Here is a 26,803-nt window from a genome sequence, read left to right as displayed (position 1 = left end):
AAAAGTTAAAAATAATATATGCAATAAACGATGTAAAACTATCTTATACACAGTGCATAATAATGAGCAGCAGTAGATAAACATCAAGGTTTACATGACAACTTGCCGTGAATTATAGGATTGTGAGTGTTTTAAACTGTTTCATCTATTCACTTATCTGCTTTTCCTCATTTTTATACATGAGCTGTATAGCTAACATCATAAAAATAAATAATACTTTAATATACAAAACTTGGTCTCTATCAGATCTCTTGTATGGTTTAGAAGTAATATTACAGAATAACATAAATGTACCATCTTTGTAAATTTCTCATCTTTTCCATCTTCATCTAAGGAAGCTCTCTAATAAATGTGGTCCTGACCTTTTCATGTAAGTATAGTGAGATTTGGGTGGTTCAATTTGATCTTCGTAATTTCAACATTCTAGAATCTCAATTACATTTCCTATTTTCCCCAATACTTTGAGATACACTAGTATTTTAACATTCATATACAATTCTGCCCTTTGAAATTTCCTTTATTTTATTCCTAGTGCAGTTGGTATGACAATCTAAAACATCATTAATTCCAAGATTAGTTTTAATCAAACAATATTTTAAGTGATCACATTTCTACTTGCATTTTAAAATATGCTTTAAGCATTCACATCATGTATATATTTAATTCAGATACTGCTGAGAAACATAATTTCTGTTTTACTTGTACTGTCTGCATTGGAAAAAATCACTAATTTACATCTCAGAATTATTATGTTAAAATGTTCCTGAGCAGAAATCAGATCCTGAACTGTCAACAAAGTCTCTTGCCTGATATTATTTCTAAAAGTCACTTATTCTACCCTCTCTGTTAAAGGATTATGGAAATCAATACACACTGGTCAGTCACTAGATTTGAAAGAGAAAACCGGCCCAGGACTCTAGCATATAATTTTGGAATTGAGTGAAAAACATCGATAATTGAGTTAATTATGACACATCTTCTGCTTATAGCATGGCATTTAGGAGAACAGGCCATGGAGTGAGATTGCTTGGGCTCCAAATCCTGACTTACTAGCCAGAAAATGTGGGGAACGTATCCTCTCTTGGCCTCTATTTCCTTCCTTTAAAATAACGGTAGTGTAAATGAAAAGATGTCCCAGAATGGAAAAAAATAAAAATAAAATAAGGGTAATGCCAGTCTCTTCCTCAGAGGAATGATATATTGATTAAAGCACTACATTCAAAGCACTTAAAGTAGCGCCTGGCAGGTTTTAAGGATTCAGTAAATATTATCTATTATTTGATAAACTGGTGGTTTGAGGTGAAGTCAGTTCAAGATACAGATGGAATGAACAGTGGATTAAGTTGTTGTTGTTGTTGTTCAGCCACTAAGTTGTGTCCTATCCTGCACAGAGAAGATTGTTCCTTGGAGCTCTGCTAAAGACTGAGTGTTTGTATCCCCCTAAAATTCATACGTTGAAATAAAATCTCCAGTGTGATGGTATTTGAAACTATGGCCTTTAGAAGGTAATTATGTCATAAATACTCATAAATGGGATTAGTGCCCTTGTAAGGGGTTGAAGAGACCAGAGCTCTCTCTGTCCACCATGTGAGGATACATGGAGATAATGGCCTTCTATGAACCAAGAAGTGAGCACTCACCAAACATTGATCTGTCAGTGCCTTGATCTTAGACTTCCCACACTCCACAACTGTGAGAAATAAATGTTTGTTGTTAAGTCATCCAGTCTATGGTATTTCTGTTATAACAGATCTAATGGGTGTAGACAAGCTCCTCAATCATCTTCTAGGAAGATTTCCTCATGAGAGTGGATTTTGATGCTTGCCTTTCTCTCTTTAAACATGACCCTTCCCATCCTTATACAGAGGAAGGCCAAGAACCAAATTTATCTTGCCTTTGGCTTGGACAGAAGAGCATTCCCAGTGCTTCTCAGTAATAAGCTTTGTGAGTGTATCAGATCATAGATGCTGTATACTCTTATAACAACTAGAAAAACTCAAAATAATTCATAAATCATGCAGATACTTGTACTTTAGATCTCAGTGCCATATTTACCGGTATCCCCCTTTCAGCCTTGTATCTGTGTTGTCATGCTAAGTGCTTCCAGGAAAGGAATGCTCTTTGTTCAACTTTTGACTTAGACTATATAAATCTCTCCAGAAATCATTGTTTTTGTTTTTTAGAACAGAAAGACAAATTTATAGTATAACAAGAGATCACAATGCTTACTTTAAAGATGAGGCTCTTGGGACTTCCTTCAGTGGCCAAAACTCTGGGCTCCCCATGCAGGGGGACTAGGTTCAATTCCTCGTCAGGGAACTATTAATAGACCCCACATACCACAACTAAGAGCTTGCATGTCATAACTAAGGAGCCTGCATGCCACAATTAAGACCTGGTGCAGCCAAATAAATTTCTTTTTTTTTTAATGAGGACCTTCACTGAAACCAAAAAAGGAGAACTGACTTGCCATCACAAGCACCACAGAACCAGGCAAAGAATGGGAAATAGAGAATTAGACAGCTTTGTGACCTGGGACTAGATATTTATGATAATCTGTTCTAGCAGCAATAATAACATCTCAGCAGTCTTGATCACCTATGTGCCACACATTGTGCTAAGACCTTAATATGTAGTAACTCATTTAACCTCACAGTTACGCTATGATTCAGGCCTTTTGCTTAAGTTGTTTCACACTTTAGATATGGGGACACTGAAACTTTGAATGTTTAGGTGATCTGCCCAGATCATGTAGCTAGTGAATACTAGAGCCATGATTAAAACCCTGGAAATCTGATTCTTGATCTGAACTCTTACCACTGTGTTATGAAATGATATGGAGATGCTAATACTTGTCTGATAAGATTACATTAAACCACATAGTGCTATGAGATAGCAATTAGCACAGGTATATGGAATTCACTACTCAGTAGGTAAATGTTGGTACATTTTACGTTACATAGTCATCATCAGATTAATTAGGGCCCCTTCATGGATCACACCCTTCTCATGGTGAAGGGGCTTGCATAATTCAGTGAAGCTATGAGACATGCTGTGCAGGGCCACCCAAGACGGATGGGTCATGTGGAGAGTTCTGACAAATCATGGTCCACTGGTGGAGGAAATGGCAACCATTCCAGTAGTCTCACTTCAAGAACCCCATGAACAGTATAAAAAGGCTAAAAGATATGATACCGGAAGAAGAGCCACCCAGCTAAGAAAGTGTCCAATATGCTACTGGGGAAGAGCAGAGGGCAATCACTAATAGCTTCAGAAAGAATGAAGTGGCTAGGCTAAAGCAGAAATGACACTCACTTGGGGATGTGTCTGGTGGTGAAAGTGAAGTCCAATGCTATAAAGAACGGTATTTCACGCATAGGAATCTGGAATGTTGGGTCCACGAATCAAGGAAAATTGGACATGATCAAGCAGCAAATGGCAAGAGTGAACATCAACATTTGGATTCAGTGAACTAAAATGGATGGGAATGAGTGAATTTAATTCAGATGACCTATATATCTACTACTGTGGGCAAGAATCCCCTAGAAGAAACAGAGTAGCCCTCCTAGTCAACAAGAGTCTGAAATGCAGTACTTGGGTGCAATCTCAAAAATGACAGAATGATCTCAGTTTGTTTCCAAAGCAAACCATTCAATATCACAGTAATCCAAGTCTATGCCACGATCACTGATTCTGAAGAAGCTGAAGTTGAATGGCTCTATAAAGATCTACAACACCTTCCAAAGCTAACACAAAAAAGATGTCCTTTATCATCCTAGCAGACTGAAATGCAAAAGTAGGAAGTCAAGAGATACCTGCAATAACAGGCAAGTTTGGCCTTGGAGTACAAAATGAAGCAAGGCAAAAGCTAACAGAGTTTTGTCAAGAGAACATGTTGGTCATTGCAAACACTTTCCCAACAACCCAAGAGACAACTCTACACATGGACATTACCAGATGGTCAACACTGAAATCAGATTGGTTATGTTCATTGCAATCTTTGTTATATTTGAACAATGTGATTAATTCTTTTTTGAAAACTTTGAAGAGCAAAATTCAGAAGTCAAAAATGTCATGAGAGACATTTTAGCAAGAATACCAAATGTGGTGAGACAACTCAGGAAAACAATGAGAGGAGGTGGCTAAGTCTAATGCCTCTTTACTTCATTTTTTTCCAGTTTTAATGAGAAATAATTCATATTTTTTACTGTATAAGTTTAAGGTGTACAGGATGATGGTTTAATTTACATATATTGTGAAATAATTACCACATTATGTTTAGTTAATATCTGTCATCTCATATAAATACCAAAAAAAAAAACCCTTCCTATAATGAGAATTCTTAAGATCTACCCTCTTAACAACTTCCTGTACATCATACAGCAGTGTTAACTATAGTCATCATGTTGTACACTACATCCCTAGTACTTATTTTATAACTGAAAGTTTGTACCTTTTGACTATCTTCCTTTAAATCACTCCCCTTCTTGCCTCGGGTAACTACAAACTGATCTCTTTTTCTATGAGTTTGGTGCTTTTGGTTTTCTTTTTAAATTAGATTCCACAAATAAGCGAGATCATATCCTATTTGCCTTTCTCTGTCTGACTTATTTCACCTAGTATAATGTCTTCAAGGTCCATCCATGTTGTCACAAATGGTCAGGCTGTCTTTATTTTTTATGGCTGAATAATATTCCACTGTATCTATATGTGTGTGTGTGTGTGTGCATGGTATCACAAATTCTTTATCCATTCATCCATCGATAGGTACTTAGGTTGTTTCCGTATCTTGGCTATTATAAATAATGCGTCTATGAACATGGCAGTGCAGACATCTTTTAGAGTTAATGTTTTCATTTCCTTTTGACATATTCCCAGAAGTGGAATTGTTGATCATTTGGTAGTTCTATTTTTAATTTCTTGGGGGACCTCCATACTGTTTTTCCAAAGTGGCTAGACCAACTTACAATCTCATGAATAGTATACAAGGGTGCCCTTTTCTACAAATTCAAGCCAGCACTTATTATCTCTGGACTTTTTGATGATAGCCATTCTAACAGGTTTGGGTTGAGAGCTCACTGTTGTTTTAACTTGCATTTCTTTATTAACTAGTGACTTTTCAGATACCTGTTGGCCATTCATATATAAAAGAAATTCTGAGAACAGAAGAACAAAGCAGGAGGCATAACACTTTTTAATTTCAAGGTATACCATAAAGTTATAGTAATTAAAATAGTATGGTATTGGCAAAAAATAAAAAAAGACAAATAGACCAATGGAAAAGAACTGAGATCCCAGAAATAAACCCAACCATATACAGTCAAGTAACGTTTGATGAGCAAGCCAAGGATATTTAATGGAAAGAAGAGATTCTCTTCAATAAATGATACTGGACAAACTTGATATGTACATGAATAAGAATCAAAGTTAATCTCTACCTTACACTACTCAAAAAATTAACTCCAAATGGATTAAAGACTGAACTATGAGACATGAAAGCATGAAACTCCTAAAAGAAAACAGAAGACAGCTCTTTGGCATGGGACATAGTAATGATTTTTTGAAAATCACACCTAAAACACAAGCAAAAACAACAAAAAAAGTGGACTATATTTAACTAAAAAGGTTCTATATGGCAAAAGAAACCATCAACAAAGTGAAAAGACAACCTACAGAATGGGGTAAAGTATTTGCAATATATTTATCATATATCTGATAAAGGATTAATATACAAAGTATATAAAGAATACATACAACTCAACAGCAAAAAATAAAACCTCAAATAATCTTTACTTCATTCTGAACCTTGTACCATGTATACTTCATTTGAATTGTCCTCTGAGAAAGCTATATTAAATGTTCAAATCTAAGTAACAATGCAATGTAATTAGTCTATGTTTGGGGAAAATTCTTTGAAGCAAATTATACAGTAAGAGTTTAGCTTTAAATAAGTAGGACTAAGTACTGTAAAGCAAAAAGCAGGTTAACAGGACTTTTATCTTTTAAGCTTTGATCTGGGATCAAGTGAACCATTAAGCCCCCTTACCAGCTTGCTGGTACCTGTACATATCAAACCAAAGGTATTCCTTGTCAAGATGGTGTACTGAGACAATGGTAAAAATGAACACAAAAGCAACCTTCTGCCTCAAACACAAAATAGATGTAGATAAAATATGACAAAATCATTTAAAAATGCCTGGTCAAGATTAAAAATAGGAAGAGGAAATATCTTTATAAAAACCAAGAAGGAACTCAAAAGTTAGAATGGCAAGAAGATATTGACATAGAACAGCTCTTAGAGGTGACAAAGACAGGTCTTGGAGTATTTGTATTTTAACATCTATTCAAGGATAGCAAATAAGGGCTCAGGGCCATGTAGAAAGCTAGAATTGAGCTTCCTGCCTAAAGCTACATGCCCCTCCCCACCCCCCCACACACACACAAAAAAAACATGTCCTTTATATGAAACAGAGAATCACAAAACTCTACCTAGGAGCCAAGGGAAGAAGCAGAATAACTTGTCATACTCTTGTCAGTATGGGTAAAGAAAAGAGTCAGTTGCAAGAATGGGTTCCCAAATCTGCATTATGCATGGAAGTGAGACTCAAATTCATGGTACTTACATGGTTTAGGAAACTGAAGCAAGAAATAAAAAAAATATGTCTGAAGCAAGAAGATTCTATAGGGATCTGAAAAAAGGGCCAAACTGACCTACAGGATTTCATCTGCTACCAAAGGGTCTAAGATACCTACTGAAAATAACTTCCTCTGAAGACCAGTTCACATTCAAGACTTACAATAAAACAAAACACTGTGAACAAGATTTTGGACTCAAGACTAGAAATAATTTGACACTTAAAATGTATTTAATTTAAGCTCTCTTTGAAATTATTTTTTTAAAAAGAGAGAAAATGAGTAAGAATAGGTGGATTTACAAATGATCCAAATAAAAGCTTCCAAATTTGGAAAATGTAACCACTGAAATTTTAAAAACTCAATGTATGAAACAATATATTAGAAATCATTGAAAAGAGTTAAATGAATTGGAAGATAAAGCTGAGGACATCACTGAAAATGCAGCACAAAGAGATAAAAAGAACATATAAAGTGAGGTGAAGAGACATGAAAGATAGCATGAGAATAGCCAACACTTAACCATTGGGAGTTCTAGAAACTACAGTGTAGATGCAATCTTCAAGGTAATATTTGCCAAAAATTTCACAACGGAGAAAAGTGAATGTCCCCAGATTCAAGTAGCATATACAATGTAACTGAATCCCTAGAAGGTTGTGATACAACAAAATCACAACTAGATAGACTATAGTGAAATTGCAGCCACAGAGAGAAGATAGATTAATTGCAAAGGAAAGAAAGTCACAGTGCAGTGTATTTCAACTGTATCTCAATAAAAATGGAAGGGAAAAAACAAAGAATGCCACAGTTGCTGTAGATATTGAATCACCAATAAGACATGTCAGAAAAAAATAATATATTCATAGTGCTGAAGGAAAATAACAATCTAATGAGCTCTATACAGCTAAGCTCTCATCTTGGAGAAGCATAAAATACTTTTACAGGCATATAAATTCTGAGTTTATTACTCACAGACCATCACTAACAGAACTACTAACTGACACATTATCACAGAAAGGAAATAAAACTAGAGGGAAAGTTTCAGTTACAAAAATCACTGTAAACATATAAAGTGCTAAACAATATGCTTAAATAATATTACATCTGCTACTATTATATAATACTTATACAGCACTTGCTATGAGCCAAATATTATATTTAGCACTTTACAAAAATCTTTAGAGATAGGTACTGATATAATCCCATTTTATAAAGGAGAAAACTGAGACTCAGGGAGGATAAGTGACTTGTTCACTGTCTCATGGCTAATAAGCGGCAAAGTCTGGCTACAGAATCTGTGCCCATAACTTGTTTGCTGTATTGCCTCTCTAATAAGTTACTAATAAAAACGGTAAGTATAAAATGAAACTAAAAATCTAAACAATAGTAACATAGAAGATGGAACATGTGAGTTCAGCATTAAAACATTCTAGGGGCTTCTCTGGTGGTCTCGTGGTTAAGACTCTGCCTTGCAATGCAGCAGACAGGTTCAATCCTTGGTCCAGGAGGATCCCACATGCCATGGAGCATCTAAGCCTGTGGGCCACAACTATTGAAGCCTGCATGCTTTAGAGCCCATGCTCCTCAAGAAGAGAAGTCACCACAATGAGAAGCCCATGCACTACAACTAGACAGTAGCCCCCGCTTACCACAGCTAGAGAAAGCCTGCATGCAGCAACTAAGACCCAGCACAGCCAAAATAAAGAAAGAAATCTTAAAAAAAAAGGAATTAAAGTACCCTAAAAGCATTTTATTTTTTAGGAGGAGAGAAATACAGATTTAATTTAATCTGTATTAAGTATAAAGATGAAATATTCCCTTGGTATCTCTAATTTTCTTGAAGAGATCTCTGGTCTTTCCCATTCTGTTGTTTTCCTCTATTTCTTTGCATTGATCACTGAAGAAGGCTTTCTTTTCTCTTCTTGCTATTCTTTGGAACTCTGCATTCAGATGCTTATATCTTTCCTTTTCTCCTTGGCTTTTCACCTCTCTTCTTTTCACAGCTATTTGTAAGGCCTCCCCAGACAGCCATTTTGCTTTTTTGCATTTCTTTTCCATGGGGATGGTCTTGATCCCTGTCTCCTGTACGATGTCATGAACCTCATTCCATAGTTCATCAGGCACTCTATCAGATCTAGACCCTTAAATCTATTACTCACTTCCACTGATGAAAGTGAAAGAGGAGAGTGAAAAGGTTGGCTTAAAGCTCAACATTCAGAAAACGAAGATCATGGCATCTGGTCCCATCACTTCATGGAAAATAGATGGGGAAACAGTGGAAACAGTGTCAGACTTTATTTTTGGGGGCTCCAAAATCACTGCAGATAGTGACTGCAGCCATGAAATTAAAAGACGCTTACTCCTTGGAAGAAAAGTTATGACCAACCTAGATAGTGTATTCAAAAGCAGAGACATTACTTTGCCAACTAAGGTCCATCTAGTCAAAGCTATGGTTTTTCCAGTAGTCATGCATGGATGTGAGAGTTGGACTGTGAAGAAGGCTGAGCGCTGAAGAATTGATGTGTTTGAACTGTGTTGTTGGAGAAGACTCTTGAGGGTCCCTTGGACTGCAAGGAGATCCAACCAGTCCATTCTGAAGGAGATCAATCCTGGGATTTCTTTGGAAGGAATGATGCTAAAGCTGAAGTACTTTGGCCACCTCATGCAAAGAGTTGACTCATTGGAAAAGACTCTGATGCTGGGAGAGATTGGGGGCAGGAGGAGAAGGGGATGACCCAGGATGAGATGGCTGGATGGCATCACGGACTCGATGGACATGAGTCTGAGTGAACTCCGGGAGTTGGTGATGGACAAGGAGGCCTAGCGTGCTGCGATTCATGGGGTCGCAAAGAGTTGGACACGACTGAGTGACTGAACTGAACTGAACTGAACTGAACTGAACTGAAGTATAAAGATAAAACCATCAAAAGAATAGAAACAAAATGTATATCAAACCAAGAGAGGGGAGAAAAGGAATAAGGAATCCTTGATTATTCCAATGAGTAAGTAAATGAGAAAAAATACAAGTAATTCACCACAAAGGCCAATTCAGTCAGTTCCAAGAATACAATGCCATATAGACTTCTTTCTTTAACCACAACTAATACAATTAGAAGTCAATAATTATAGCAAAAATGTGGACTCTAAAGAACTTATAAATGAAATATGGATTAAAGAAGAGATCATGATGAATACAGTATTTGCAATAAACAGCACTGAAAGGAATACATATAGAAATTGTGGGATTCAGTTTAAGGGGAGTGTTTGGGGGAAATTTTACAGTTTTAAGTACATATGTAGAAAATAGAAAAAAATTGAAATTAATGAGGTAAAAGTTAAAATCAAGAGTAAAGAAAAATAACAGTAAGAGGTACTAAAGCAGAAAGAAAAGAAAGATAATAATAAAACTCAAAAAGAAACATTAATAAAAACAACAGAAATGATCAACAACATGAGAAATTGGTTCGCTGCTGCTGCTGCTGCTGCTGCTGCTGCTACTGCTGCTGCTGCTGCTAAGTCACTTCAGTCATGTCTGACTCTGTGCGACCCCATAGATGGTCTCCTACCAGGCTCCTCTGTCCCTGGGATTCTCCAGGCAAGAACACTGGAGTGGGTTGCCATTTCCTTCTCGAATGCATGAAAGTGAAAAGTGAAAGTGAAGTCGCTCAGTCGTGTCTGACTCTTAGCGACCTCATGGACTGCAGCCTACCAGGCTCCTCTGCCCATGGGATTTTCCAGGCAAGAGTACTGGAGTGGGGTGCCATTGCCTTCTACAGACAAATAAATATTGGAGGACATTACTACAGATTTTATAGAAATTTAAAGATAATAAAATAATACTGTAAACAGTGAGTGTAGGCCAATACATTTGGAAATGTAGATAGAATGAATAATTTCCTTTAAAAATGTACTTAATCAAGAAGAATATCACACTAAAAGTACTAGAGAAATTGAATAGTAGCAAGAAAAAAAAACAAAAAACTAACCACTAAACCAAGGAATTTTCTGGACTATTTTGCAAAGCAAACTTTAAAGGAAAAAATAAAATAATATGTATGTATTTATTATATTTTTAAACAACTTTACTAAGGCATAATTGAAATTCAGAAAACTGCATATATTTAATGTTTACAATTTGATGAGTTTGGACATAAACATATACTTGTGAAACCATCACCACAAATGAGGTAATAAACATACATAACCTTCAAAAGTTTTCTCTTACTCCATTTTGTTTGCCTGTTTGTTTGGGAAGAACACTTAACATGAGATCTACCCCCTTAACAAATTTTTTAAGTGCATAGAACTATTTACTGTAGGCACAGTGTTATAGAAAGCTTTCTAGAACTTACTCATCATACAAAACTAAAACTTTAAGCCATTGAACAGCAACTCCCTACTTCTTCTTTCCAGCCCTTGGCAACCACCATTCTACTATCTGCTTCTATGAGCTTGACTGTTTTAGATATCTTATATAAATGGAAACACGCAGTATTTGTTTTTATGTGTCAGTTTATTTTACTTAGCATAATATCCTGAAGGTTGGTCCATGTTGTTGTATGAGATAGATTTCCTTTTTCCTTTTTAAAGGCCAATAATAATATTCCATTGTGTGTAATATCACACTTTCTTTATCCAGTCACATGTCAATAGACATTTTTGTTGTTTCCATATCTTGGCTATTTCAAATAATGCTGTGATGAACATGGGAGTGCAGTTATCTCTTCAAGATACAGCTTTCATTTCCTTTGGATATGTACCCAGAAGTTGAATTACTAGATCATTCCTTCCCACCAACACTTTTCTTGACATCCTCACCAACATTTAACTTTCATCTTTTTTTAACCATTTGTCTTCCCTCCCTACTACATCACTCATTGTAAGCTCTACAGTATCTTTTGTCTTTTTGAAAATAGCTATTCTAACAGGTACAATGTGATAGCTCACTGTGGTTTTGATTTGGACTTTCCTCATGACTAGTGATGTTGAGCATCCTTTTATATACGTGTTGGCCATCTGTATGCCTTTTTTGGAAAAATGTTCATTCAGGACATTAACCTATTTTAAAATCAGGTTTTTTTGTTTTTTTTTTTTTTTTTAATGTACTCCCACTTGTCAATTTTTGCTTTGGTTGCCTGTGCATCATACCCAAGAAGTCATTGCCAAAATCAACGTCAGGGGGGTTTTCCCCAGTGTTTTCTTCTAGAAGTTTTGTAGTTTCAGGTCTTATGCTTAAGTCTTTAATACATTTTTAGTTGACTTTTGTATATGGAGTAAGGAAAAGGTCCAGTGTCATCGTTTTGCATGAAATGCAGATATCCAGCTTTCCAAACTTTCCTGTTTGTTGAAGAAACTTTTATTTATTGTAGATTCTTGGCACTCTTGTTGAAGATCAGTTGACCATGACCTTATTGGGTCAATTCAGGGCCCTCTATTCTGTTCCTGGAAAAGGAAATGGCATCCCACTCCACTGTTCTTGCCTAGAGAATCCCAGGGACAGAGGAGCCTGGTGGGCTGCCATCTCTAGGGTTGCACAGAGTCAGACACGACTGAAGTGTCACAGCAGCAGCAGCAGCAGCTATTCTGTTCCATTAGTCTATATGCCTGTCTTTATCCCATTACTATACTGTTTTAATTACTGTAGCTTTGTAATGTATTTTGAAACCAGGAAGGTATAATGTCTCCAGCTTTGTTCCTTTTCAAGATTCCTTTGTTATTTGGGGTCTTTTGTGGTTCCATATGAATTTTGCAATTGTTTTCCTTCTTTTGTAAAAAAAATTCCATTGGGATTTTGATGAGAATAACATTTAATTTGTAGGTCAATTTGAATACTATGGACATTTTAACAATATTGAGTCTTCCAGTTCATGAACATGGGATGTCTTTCCATTTATTTGTGTCTTCTTTAATTTCTTTCATCAATATTTTATAGCTTTCTCTATTCCTAAGTATTTTATTCTTTTTGATATTGTAAGTTATTTTATTTTCAAAAAACTCATTGTTAGATTATAGAAATGCAACTGATTTTTTATATTGAATCTGTATTTTTCAGATTTACTGAATACATTTATTAGTTCCAACAGCTTCTTTGTGAATCTTTTGTACATATAAATAATTTTCTATAAATAAAATCATGCCATCTGCAAACAACTATTTAACTTCTTTTTTTCTGATTAGGATGCCTTTTATATCTTTTTCTTGCCTAATTTCTCTGGCTAGGACCCCAGTACTTGAATATAAGTGGTAAGAATGGGCATGCTTGTCTTGTTTCTGGTCTTAGAGGAAAGACTTTCAGTTTTTCACCATTGAGCATGGCATTTGCTGTGGACTTTTCCTATATGGCATTTATTATGTTCAGGTAAATTCCTCCTATCTTCCAAAAACTATTTGAGATAAAAGAAAAAGAAGCAATGTCCTCAATTCCTTTGTGATCCTATTACAATCTAAATTCCAAAATAAACCAATAAAAAAGTTAAGAACCAAAAACACAGTAAAATTATATGCAAATTCCACATAAGGTTATAAATGAAAAACTCTTAAAATGTCTGCCAGATGAATCCAACCAATGAGGTAGTTTTTCTAAAAACTGCATCAGAGGGACTGATGGCAGTCCAGTGGTTAAGATTCTGTGCCCTCAATGCAGAGGCTGGGGGTTCAGTCCCTGGCTGGGGAACTAAAATGTTATGTGGTGTGGCCAAACTTTTTTAAAAAATTGCATCATGACTAAGTCAAGTTGAATTTGTTCCAGGAATTATAGAAAAAGCAAAGAAAAAAGGAAATCATCGCACTGAATGCAGAGAAGTTATTTCAATAAATTATCCACAAATTCATGATTTAAAAATTCTTAGCAAAATGGGAATAAAAGAAATTTTCTTAGCCTTATAACAGATGTCTACAAAAAACTATAGTGAGCTTTATGCTATGTAGCAAAATGTTAGAAACACTGATATTGAATCAGGAACAAGGAAAAGAAGTTGATTATCTCAATGCATTCACCACTCACTAGAGATCATGGCTGATGAAGCAAGATAAAAAACAATTAAAATAAGGATTGTAAAGGAAAAAATAAAATTTTCATTATTTACAGGAGATGTGGTTATATTAGAAAATCCATGAAAATCTAAAGACAAATGACTAAAAATAATATGAGCAAGATTCAAGAATCAAGATAGATTAAAAAAAAGTAAATCTATCTATAAATAAGGAAAAATAGACAAAATATAATATAAAATGTAAGGGATAAATTACATCAAAAGAGGTACATCATAGTTATATGTAATCTATTGTTATATAAACTTTTACAGAAGCACTTAAAAGAAGATTTAAATAAAGAAGTAGGCATGGATGGGAAGACACAAAATGACTAAGATGTCAGTTTCATTCAAAGTAATCTATGAATACCTTGCAACCCCATCAAAACTCCAATAGAAGTTTCCATAGAATTTGACTTACTGATCTTTTTTTAAAAAAATCTTCTTTCAGTTTATTCAAAATCAAAATTGAAGATGAGATGTATGAAGGTGAGATGTATAGAAAAAGTAACATGGATATTTACATTACCATATGTAAAACAGATGGTCAATGGGAATTTGCTGTATGGCTCAGGAAACTCAAACAGGGGCTCTGTGTCAACCTAGAGGGGTGTAATGGGGCGGGGGGGTGATGGGAGGGAAGTTCAAGATGGAGGGGATATGTGTATGCCTATGGCTGATTCATGTTGAGGTTTCACAGAAAACAACAAAATTCTGTAAAGCAATTATCCTTCAATAAAAAAATAAATTAACTAAAAAACACCAAATATTTCAGTTTATTCAAAATAAAAACAAACATAGAATTATGAAAATATTTTCATAATAAAAAGGCTTGCAAGTTGTTTTTCTAAGTTTTTAAAGCTCATCTCCATCCCTCAATAAAGTATACTTATATTCACTGGGTGCTTTGGAAGGAGCTCTCAGGTGGACTGCTCACTACATCTTGGACTTCCTATCTGAGGCTGTATCAGTTGGGTCAGGACCATGATGGAATTCTCTGTGTAGTTTCCTAGAATGTAAGTCAAATATGAACTGCTTGAGTTTTTCAGGAATTACTACATCATTGAAGTCTGCAAACACATGCATATGCCTAAAGCTGTCAATAGCTATCACAAGGCAATCTGCTGGAGTTTTCTGTATGTGCAGAAGACAATGTTTAAATGTGTCACCATCAGCGTGTAAAATCTTATTGTACCTTTTTCACTTATTAATTGTTGGCCTACTTCATTCTGGAACATTTCTAAACTTTCTGTATCTTCTTTCATACAGTGGAACCATATGAGAAAAGGCGGTCCTTCCTCTGTCAATCCCTCTCCATTTTCAAATGCTATTTCTCAGACAAGAGGAACACATTTATCTTGAATCCAATTATAAATCTTATCAAAATTTGTCATAGATTCCAAGTACAACATATTTGGAGCAGAAAGCTCTGATGGTTTGTAGATTATGTTGTCTCCATTGTATCTTTCTGGTTCTGAAACCACCCCAAATGCAGCTAGCTAGGAAGGTACAATCATCATGCAAAATATTTGCTACTCTTTCAAAAGCTCTATAGTTTTCTGAATCTTTTTGCTCAAAATATCTAATGATATTTCTTTTGCTGTGGACAAGAGTAGTGATTTCTGCTAAGTCATGAAGTTCTTGAAGGGGTTACTTTTTTGTTGCCTGATGTAATCTGCAAGTTCTTTCACTTATCACTACCCCTGCATCCTCTCTTCATCATCATCCCATTATGCAACAATTTGAAGGTTGTGTATTTGCTTATCCTGTATCTCTGGACTATATCAGCATGCTGATCACAATCAACTTTGGCAAACACTACTTGATTTGCATTTGTATATTCTTCCTTAATGACATTGGAAGCGTCCTCAAAAATTGTGTGTAACAATCTGCTTTTTTACCAATTTTTGTTCCACAGAACCATGGAAGCATGCAAGTAATACCTCGTTTGTCTTGGTTTCTGAGACAGACAAGAGCAAAGCTCTAGACTTGCAATATTCCATGGCACTTTCTGACAGTTTTCTTTAGCTCCAATACTTGAATATTTTTCTAAGATAATTTTTTTCCTTGTTTTTTATTGTTTTCTTCTTTTTTGTATTACTTTAGTAATGTTCATGTCTACAAACTCAGGTGACTAAAAATTAGGTACATTAAAGTATAATGTTCAAAGTATCACATAATGAGAGAATCCCAGAATTAAGGAATCAGAGCTCTTGATCACAATATCATCATGGGAATCAAAGCAGTTAGAATTGCATTGTAATATTTATGAGAACTCAACCAAGACCTGAGATCCACAGCATTTCATAAGAAACTTCTCCAAAGTCCCATTTTTGTCCCTCTCCTCTTGAGTGGAGTAATTGGAAGGCTACTGAGAATCCACTAAAGACCATGATTTTATTTTGGCTAAGATAATAAAGAGCCATCCTAACGGAAACTGGCCAAGGGCTTTGCCAGTTTCTTTAGGGCCAGTTCTGACATCTGGCCATGTCAGCATGTCACACAATAAGACTCCTTAAAAATATAAAACCAAAAAAGAAGGTAACCAATTCATAATAAAGATTCATTAAGTTATTGAAGGGTACAAGCTACCTTATTCATTCCACTTAAGACTGAAAATTTAATATCAGTTTGACATTTCAAGGCTCTATTCTCCTCTTCCTTCAAGAAGACTTCTCTGATTCTGCCAATGAGAAGAAATTTTCTTCTTTTCAGAAATCTACAGCTGTACTTCTCATATTTAATGGGCATATATGAATCAGCCAGGTACACTGCTAAAGTGCCAGTTCTCAATCAGTAGGCCTAAGGTGAGGACACTGGAAGAAGCAAGATCTACAACCCACTTCTACAAATACCTTAAGGGCACCTATCACTCTCACTTTGGAATTCTAATTATTTACATATACACCTTCTCCCCCCAACACTGAATTATAAATTCCTTGGAAATATGACTGTTGTTATTTAGTTTCTAAATCATGTCGGATTCTTTCGCAATCCCATTGACTGTAGCTCGCCAAGCTCCACTGTCCATGGAATTTCCCAGGCAAGAATACTAGAGTATGTTGCCATTTCCTTCTCCATGACCTACTGATCTTAAAATTCATATTTTTCAAGTGGTAGTGTTTTCTTGTTACTGTTTTCTAATTTTTCTACATATAGCTCATTTTGATCAGAGAATGTTCAATGTATCATTTCTGCCAGCTTCAACTGAATTTTACTGTCCCACCTAAGCTCACCTGGTATCTTTCATACCTGCATACATACCTGCATGTGTTACACTTGGCACCCCTTCTTCATACATTTTTGCTGTAGGTTACAGTGTGTATACTGATTTTTTTTTTGTACTGGTTAATTTGAGATGATTTCTGAAAGAAGGAGGCAATAAAATCTTTACTTCAGTGTTCTTCAAATCTTTGCATGTTTTAATTTGACTCTTTTTGTTATATGTGTTAGGAGGTACAAGGAATATAATTTTGCACAGATTGTGAATAAAATAAAAACCATTGAAGTATTATCTCCTTTAAATAGACACAGTTCTTATTTTTCTTTGACCTCATATATCCATTCCATACCCCCAGTATTTTTATCCTAATATATTTTTATACTTGAATGTCTATAATTAAGTCACATTAAAATACATATGTAAATTGAGCAGCATGCTTGGGGCTGGTGCATGGGATGACCCAGAAAGATGTTATGTTCATGTTTATGCATGAATTAAAGATTTTAAAATTTAAAAATAAAAACTAAAAAAATAAAAAATAAAATAAAATAAAATAAAATAAAAAGTGATGTAAGGAAAAAAAAATAAAAGTCAAAGATATGGGTAATTGTACTCTTACAGATAATTGAGTGAGTCTTAGTGTCTGTGAAAGAATATTAAAAGATTCTCCTTAAAAAAAAAATACATATGTAAATTGAAATTAACTTTAAAAATTTTCTATTGGCACAAAGTTCTATATGCCTTTCTTCTGAACTGCATCATAATTATAATTATCACTATTATACAATTTTAAAAAGAACATAAAATGTTTAATTATTTTATTAAATATTATTAAATATTTTATGAAATAATTATTAATCATTAATAATTTTATTTATTATATTAAATAAAATATTTACTATTTATTAAGCCATTAAATTTCTTAAACCTAAAAATAAAATTGTATTGCAAATTCATTTCTAAATGCATTGGATGAGGATAGGTTCTCCATTAACATAGGTATCTTTTAACTGATGCGGCTTTCTGATAGAATTAGACAAGGTTCAGCATCAATTCTATCCCTCTTTTACATTTTTATATGCGTGAGGGCTAGGAAACTTTGTTCACATAAGCAAGTATTAAAAGGAGTTTGGTATAGCAAAGTCACTCTATGCCCTGAACTCCTTTCGAATCATATGCCCTAATCACTTAGTCATATTTCATAAAAAATTATGTTTAATGATCTATCAGTGGGCAAGTTTATTAAACCTTCTACTATCTTTACTCAGGCTGATCTACTTCAGGAGAGAATATATAAGGAGAGGATATGGAAATAGATATAGAGTACCTCTGTATTCCCAGGGGTCTATTTACCCCAACTCGAAAATTTTATTTAACCATTTTACAACTGGAAATTTCGGTAATAAAATTTTTTATTTTAAAAAATGGAAAAACTTGAAGCAAAAGGTTAACATTTGTTCATATTGGATATGGTATATGGTTGTGTCTCTTCTAGTACTCTGTATACTTTTCTCTGAATTTAAACTGTCTCATGTAACATAACTCATTTCATCTTGACAATGGTTAAAAGAACTTAATGAGAACATTTTGCTCAAGTTTGAGTACAAGTCCACCCATTAACTAGCACATCTGGTTCCACTGTGGCATGTAGTTGCTTTGACTTCTCAGACTTCACTGTGAAGTTCAAGATGTACTTTTTAAAAACAACCATTTAAAATAACTATTCTCAAATCCACTGAGAAAGTGTGTAGAGAATGTGGAGGCTTATTAAGTTTGAAAGCCCCAAATATGGCTGATGGGCATTTTTGTTTAACCAGCCTCCACCACCACCCCATCACCACTCACCATAACCACAACTGCACACCCTGAAAATTTGCTGTGTACCAGGATCCTTGAGAACAGGATTATAGCCAAAGTTTGATAACCAGGATATCTGGCCTTGGGAACTGATGAGGTTGGGATAGAAGAACCATTCTGAGCCTGGACTGGGAGAGGGGAGGTGTTGGGAGAGAATGGATACATGTATATATATGGCGCAGTCCCTTTGCTCTTCAACTGAAATGATCACATCATTAACTGGCTATAGCTTAATATAAAATTATTAATAGCAGCAGTAACATTCCTTCTCCTTTACCCTATTCATTAAAATTTGAAGTCATATAAAGTAAGATGAAAACAAAACAAAACAAAACAAAAAAGAACCACTCTGAAACTACCTGGCCTGAAAGAGGTAGCATAAATGATAAATACTAACCTTGACTACACAGCTTAGATGGCCCAAAGCCAAGAAGTGTTCATTGAGTAGTACAACACCAAGGTCTATGACTGCTAAGTCGCTTCAGTTGTGTCCGACTCTGCGACCCCATAGACGGCAGCCCACCAGGCTCCTCTGTCTCTGGGATTCTCCAGGCAAGAATACTGGAGTGGGGTGCCATTGACTTCTCCAATGTATGAAAGTGAAAAGTGAAAGTGAAGTCACTCAGTCGTGCCTGACTCTCAGCAACCCCATGGACTGCAGCCTCCCAGGCTCCTCCGTCCATAGGACTTTCCAGGCAAGAGTACTGGAGTGGGGTGCCATTGCCTTCTCCGAAGGTCTATGAAGATCATTGCAAAAACAGTCTGTTAGATAAAAAGAAGTACAGACTGATAGGCTTGGTGACCTGGGTTTCCACCCTGGTTCTCCTGTTGTGTGCTAGCTTAGTGATCTTGAACACGTTCCTTGAGCTATGCAAAGCTTAGTGTGATTGCATATAAACTGGGCGTTATAATAACTATCTGAAAAGACTGTTGTGAGAATTAAGTTAAATGAGATGATTTTATGTTATAGGTCCTGGTCAGACTTGCACAGAATAAGCATTCACTCAAAGCATGTTCTTCTATCATTTTCTAAAAGACATTTTTATATGATTTTAAGTATAGGAGGTAGAGAAGAATAAACAGATAAACACATAAATGATAGCTTGCCATTGGGAAGTGTATGAGTACTAGGTAGACACTGATATGCAAGTTCGGGGTAGTGCCCTGGTTAAAGGGCTTTGGTGTTCAACTGTCTGTGTATAATTTCTGGCTCTGCCGTGTTCTACATACATAAATATAGACAAATCACTTCACCTCTCTGTGTGTATTCCCTCAGCTATAATAGCACTGCTATAAACTGAATGCATCCCCCTAAAATTCATATGTTGAAACCTAATTCCCAGTGTGATGATGTTAGGAGGTGGGGCCTTTGAGAGGTGATTAGGTCTTAAGAATGGAGCCTTCTTGATCAGGACTGGTGCTCTTACAAAAGAGACCCCAGAGAGCCCCCTAGTTCCTTCCACCATGTGAAAACACCACGAGAAGCTGGCTATTTATGAACCAGAAAGTATGCCCTCACCAGACACTGAATCTGCCAGCAACTTGATCTTTGATTTCCCAGACTCGAGAACTGTGAGAAACAAATTTCTCTTGTTTATAAGCCACCCAGTCTAAAAGACAAGTGACTTCCTCATAGAATTGTTCAAAGGACTAAAAAGGGATAATCAATGAGATGCTTTAGCATTGTGATTGGCACATACTAAATAGTGTTTGCTATTTTACACAAAAACACACTCAACTTTATTCAAAGCCTTATTCCCAACAAACCATGCCTCTATAACTTTGTAGTACAGTTGTTTCTTTAAAAAACTGCTAAATGAAGGCTTTAACTGACAACCAAGGTGAACAGTCATTCCTTTACAGACTTCTTTCTCAAAGTATATTCTTCAGAGATCAGCAACATCAGTGTTACCTGAGAGCTTATTTAAAATGCACAATCTCAGGACTTGCTTGCTGGTCCAGTTGTTAAGATTTTGCCCCCTAGAACTATGTCCCCCTAAAATGCAGGGGATCCAGGTTCAATCTCTGGTCTGGAAACTAAGATCTCACATGCTGTGTGGCGTGGGTAATTTTTTTTTTTTTAATGCAGAATCTCAAGCCTCATCCCAAATCTACTACATCAGAATCTGCATTTTAACAGGTGTTTCCAAAGCATGTCATAGATTGAGAAGTGCTAATTTACATCTCCACCTAGTCACTTGGCTTCCCAGGTGGCACTAGTGGTAAAAAAACCTGCCTGCCAATGCAGGAGATGTAACGGTCGTGGGTTTGATCCCTGGGCCAGGAAGATCCCCTGAAAGAGGGTATGGCAACCCACTCTAGTATTCTTGCCTGGAGAGTCCCATGGACAGAAGAGCCTGGAGGGCTACAGTCCATAGCATCGCAAACAGTCGGATATGACTGAACAGCTAACGCACACACATGCACAACCTAATTGGTGTGAAATAGTGTCTCATTATGGTTTTGATTTACATTTCCCTAATATAGCCCACCAGGCTCCTCTGTCCATGGAATGTTCCAGGCAAGAATACTGGAGTGGGTAGCCATTCCTTTCTCCAGAATAATAGTGACAATGAAGTGTTAGTCACTCAGTCATGTCTGACTCTTTGCGACCCCATGAACTGTAGCCTGACTAGATGCTCTTTCCATGGGATTCTCCAGGCAAGAATACTGGAGTGGGTAGCCATTCCCTTCTCCACGGGATCTTCCTGACTCAGGGATTGAACCTGGGTAACGAGTATCTGTTATATACTTGTCACCCACTTTTATATCTTCTTTGGAGAAATGTACATTCAAGTCCTTGCCAATTTTTTAGTTCTTTTGTTGTTGTTTTTGAGCTGTATGAGTTTTTTTTTTTTAATTTATTAGGATATTGTTGTTGTTCAGTCGCTAGTCGTGTTTGACTCTTCGTGATCCCATGGACTGCAGCACACCAGGCTTCCCTGTCCCTCACCATCTCCCAGAGTTAGCTCAAGTTCATGTCCAACCATCTCATCCAACCATCTCATCCAACCATCTCATCCTCTGTCGCCTCTTCTGCCTTTGATCTTTCCCAGCATCAAGGTCTTTTCCAATGAATCGACTGTTTGTGTCAGGTAGCCAAAGTATTGGAGCTTCAGGATATTAGGATATTAATCCCTTATTAAATATTTGATTTGCAAATATTTTCTCTGACATTGTGGGTTGCCTTTTTACTCTGTTCATAGTATTTCTTTGATGCACAGAAGACTTTAATTTTGATGAAGTTCAGTTTATCTATTCTTTCTTTTGTTGCCTGTGCTTTTGGTGTCATATATAAGAAGTCACTCCCAAATCCATTTTTATGAAGGCTTCTTCTATGCTTCATTCTAAGAGTCTCATAATTTTAGTTCTTATATTTAGGTCTTTGATCTTCTTTGTGCTAATCTTTGCATATGATATGAGGTAAGAATCCAACTTCATTCTTTTATTAATACATACGCATATCCAGTTTCCCCAGGATCACTTGTTAAAAGACTGTCATTTTCCCATTGAATGATCTTGGCATCCTTATGAAAAATCAATTGACCTTAGTTATATGGATTTATTTCTAGACTCTCAGTTCTATTCCATTAATCTATGTATCTATCCTTATTCCTTTATTTAAGGATTTTTTTTTCTTTTAATAGTTTTGGCTGCGCTGGGTCTTTATTGCTGTGCCCCGGCTTTCTCTAGTTGTGGTGAGGGGGTGGGGCTACTCTTCATTGTGGTGCACAGACTTCTCATTGCAGTGATCTCGCTTGTGGAGCACAGCTCTAGGTATGCAGGCTTCAGTAGTTGCAGTGTGTGGGCTCAGTAGTGGTAGCACATGGACTCAGTAGTTGCAGCTTGTGGGCTCTAGAGTGTGGGTTCAGTAGTTGTGGCACATGGGCCTAGGTGCTCTGTGGCACGCGGAATCTTCCTGGACCAGGGATTGAACCCATATCCTCTGCATTGGCAGGTAGACTCTCAACCACTAGACCACCAGGGAAGCTCCTACCAACACTTTTAAAAATTACTGTATCTTTTCAGTCAAGTTTTGAAACAGGGAAGTGTGACTCCTTGCTATTGACTGAATACTTGTATCCTTCCAAAATCACATGATGACATCCTAACCTCTAGGGTGATGGTGCTTGGATGTGAAGTCTTTAGAAGGTGATCAGCTCATGAAAGCAGAGGTCTCATAAATGACATTAGTGCCCATACAAAAGAAACCCAGAAGAGCTCCCTTGTCTCTTCTGCTATATGAGGGCACACTGAGAAGATAGCCATATATGAAACAGAACCAGAAAGCAGGTCCTCACCAGATGACAAATCTGTTGTGCTACATTCTTGGACTTCCTAGCCTTCAAAACTGTGAGAAATAAATTTCTGATGTTTATAAGCCATTCAGTCTGTATTATTTTGTTATAGCAGCCTGAATGGATGGAGACACTCCTTCAGATTTGTTTTGTGTCTTTCAAACTGTTTTTGGCTACTCAGTGTCCCTTGAAATTTTATATAAATTTTAGGATCAACTTTTCCATTTATGTAAAAATGAGGGGGGTACTTCACATCTGACTCGATGGACATGAGTTTGAGCAAGCTTCAGGAGTTGGTGATAGACAGGAAGTCTGGCACATGGCAGTCCATGGGGCCACAGAGTCGGACACAACTGAGTGACTGAACTGAAGGGGGCTATTGTGATATTGACAGGAATTGCACTGAATCTTTAGATCAATTTAGGGAGTACTAGATAGTGATAATACTAAATCTTCAAGTTCATGTACACAAGGTATTTCTCCATTTATTTAACTCTAATTTCTTTCAGCAATGTTTGTAATTTTCAGTGTATAATCTTGTACCACCTTGGTTAAATTTCTTGCTATTGTGGATGAAACTGTTTACTTTAAATTGCTTTATGAATAATTACTAGCATATAAAGTTACAATTGATCATTTTATGTTGAACTTATATCCTGAAAATTTTCTGAATTTGTTTATTAGGATTAATAATTTTTATGGATGCTCTAGAAATTCTATATATAATATCATGGAATTTCTATATATACAATCATGTCATCTTAAATAGAGATAGTTCTACTTCATTTTAATTTGGATATCTTTTCTTTATTTTTCTTGCTTAATTGCTGTGGCTAGAACTTCCTATACAATGTTGAATAGAATTGGGGAAAGCAAGTTGCATGTCTTGTTCCTGATCTTACAGAGAGAGTTTTCAGTCTTTCACCATTAAATATGATGTTCACTGTGAGTTTTTTTATAAATGCACTATATCATGTTGAGGAAGTGCTCATCTATTTCTAATTTGTTGAATATTCTTATCATAAATAGGGAAATCTAATTTTATCAAATGCTTTTTTCTGCCTCAGTTGAGATAATCATATGAATTTTCTCCCCCTTCATTCTGTTAGTATGGTATATTAAATTATGAACTGAATTGTTTCCCCCTCAAAAAAAAAAATATGTTGGAGCCCAAACCCTCAGTGTGACTGTATTTGAAGATAGGGTCTTTAAGGAGGTAATCAGATTAAATGAAGTAACAAGGATAGGGTGTTAATCCAATAGGACTGGTATGCCTACAAGAAGAGGAAGAGACATTAGGAGTGCATGAGCATAGAGGAAATGCCATGTGAAGACACAGCAAGAAGGAAGAAAGGGAGAAGGCTCACTAGAAACCAACCAGCACCTTGATCTTGGACTTTCAGCCTCTATATCTGAGAAAATAAATTTCTGTTATTTAAGCCACCAAGGCTGTAGCGTTCTGTTAAGGCAGTCCTAGTAGACTAATATATATTGACTATTCTTTTCCTTAATGTCGGACTCCTTGCATTCTTTAGACAAACCTCAACTGCTCATGGTTTAGAGTCCCCTTAATATACTGCTGGATTTGGTTGCTAGTAATTTGTTGATGATTTTTACATTCATATTTGTAATGGATATCAATCTGTAGTTTTCTTTGCTTGTGAGGTCTTTGTCTGGCCTTGATAAGAGAATGCTGGTTTCAAAGAATAAATTAGGGAACAATCCCTCCAAAATTACATATTTTGGAAGAGTTTCAGAAGAATTTGTGTTAGTGCCTTTTAAAATATTTTGTAGAATTCATCTGGTCCTAGGTTTTTCTTTGTGGAGAGGTTTTTGATTACTGATTCAATCTCAGTTTGTTATGAGTCTACTTAGATTTTCTATTTCTTCTTGGGTCAGGTTTGGTAGTTTGTTTCTAGGACTTTATCCATTTCATCTAGAATATCTAATTTTTTGGTATGCAATTGTTCACAGTACTATCTTACAATATTTTTTTATTTCTGTAGGTCTGTAGTAATGTCAACTTCATTTCTGATTTTAATAATTTGAATCTTCTTTTTGTGTTTCTTGGCTGGTCTAGCTAGAGGTTTGCCAATTTTATTGATCTTCCTGAAGAACCAACTTTGGGTTTTATTGATTCTAATACTTTTCTCTTGTGTACTTTGAAAATTTTCTACTTTAAATCCTTCCTTCTGCTACAGTATGGTTTAGTTTTCTCTTCTTTTTTTTCCTTTATGGTACAAAGATATAGGTTATTGATTTAAGATCTTTCTTCTTTTGTAATGTAGGTGTTTATAGTCATAAATTTCCCTCTGAGCACTGCTTTCATTGCATCCCTTAAGTTTTGGTATAATATCATTTCACTTTCATTTACCTCCAATTGTTTTATAATTTCCCTTGTGATTTCATTTGATCCATTGATTGTTTAAGAGTGTGTTGTTTAATTTCCACATATTTGTGAACTTTTCAGATTTACTATTTTAATGATTTCTAGTTTCTGTTGAGTTAGAGAAATTACTTTACAGGATTTCAATATTTTAAAATTTACTGAGACTTGTTTTGTAGCCTAATTTATGGCCTATGTCTCCTAGATAGTGTTCCAAGTGCACATCAGAAAAATGTATAGTCTGTTGCTGTTGGATGCAGTGTCTGTTAGGTCTAGTTGGTGTATAACATTTCTTTATTGATCATCTCATTATTCTATTCATTTTTGAAAGTGAGGTATTTAAATCTTCAAATATTATGGAGAACTATCTATTCTATTTCATTTCTGTCAGTTTTTGGCTCCTATATTTTGGGGTTCTATTATTAGCTATGTATATATTTATATTATTGGATTTTCTTAATGGACTATTTTTTTTTATCAACAAATAGCGTCATTCTTTGTCCCTTATAATGATTCTTTAATTAAAGTGACCCTTCTGTAAAGTGAATATAGCTGGATCATTTTCATTAAGTTTTTAATAAAATTTCAGAAAAAGTGAGGGGAAAGTACAGAGATTTCTCATATATCTCCTGCCCCACACATGCATATCTACCTTCATTATCAACATTCCCACCAGAGTGGTATATATGTTACAATTAATGAACCTACATTCACACATCGTAATCACTCAAAGTTCATAGTTTATATTAGGGTTCATTCTTGGTGCTGTATATTCTATGGGCTTGGACAATTATATAATGACTTTCACCCAACTTTATCAAATTGAAGAAGTTCCACTCCAGCTTATTAAGAGCACAGTGTGGATTTGTCAAATGCTTTTTCTGCATTTATTGATGTGATCATGTGATATTTTTCTTTTTTGTCTGTTGATAAGATAGATTACATTGATTTTCAAGTGTTGAATCAGCCTTGCACACCTGGGATAAATTCCATTAGTCATGGTATATAATCTTTTTTATACACTGTTGGATTCAATTTGCTAATATTTTGATGAGGATTTTTCCGTGTTCATGAGCGATATTGGTCTATAGTTTTCTTGTAATGTCTTGTCTGGTTTTGATATTAGGGCTATGCTGCCCTCAAATGAGTTAAGATGTATTCCCTCTGCTTCTGTTCTCTGAGATTGTAAAGAATTGCTCTAGTTTCTTTTTTAAATGATTGGTAGAATTCAGCAGTGAACCCAGTCTGGGACCAATGTTTTCTATTTTGGAAGAATATTATTAATTCAGTTTCTTCACATACAGGCATATGTATGTATGTTGTCTGTTGTCTGTTTCTTCTTGTGTGAGTTTTGGCAAATTGTGTCTTTCAAGGA

General features: G+C 35.6%; 1 pseudogene; it reads right to left on the bottom strand.

Annotated features, from left to right (window-relative positions):
* Positions 1–14,519: 14,519 nt before the first annotated feature.
* LOC101115945 (endoplasmic reticulum resident protein 44-like) lies at positions 14,520–15,588 on the bottom strand (annotated as a pseudogene).
* Positions 15,589–26,803: the final 11,215 nt, after the last annotated feature.

The sequence above is a fragment of the Ovis aries genome, chromosome X (assembly GCF_016772045.2).
Source record: "Ovis aries strain OAR_USU_Benz2616 breed Rambouillet chromosome X, ARS-UI_Ramb_v3.0, whole genome shotgun sequence".
Taxonomy (NCBI): Eukaryota; Metazoa; Chordata; class Mammalia; order Artiodactyla; family Bovidae; genus Ovis; species Ovis aries.
Note: the sequence above shows the minus strand (reverse complement) of the source record. Positions and strands in the feature narration are given on the sequence as shown.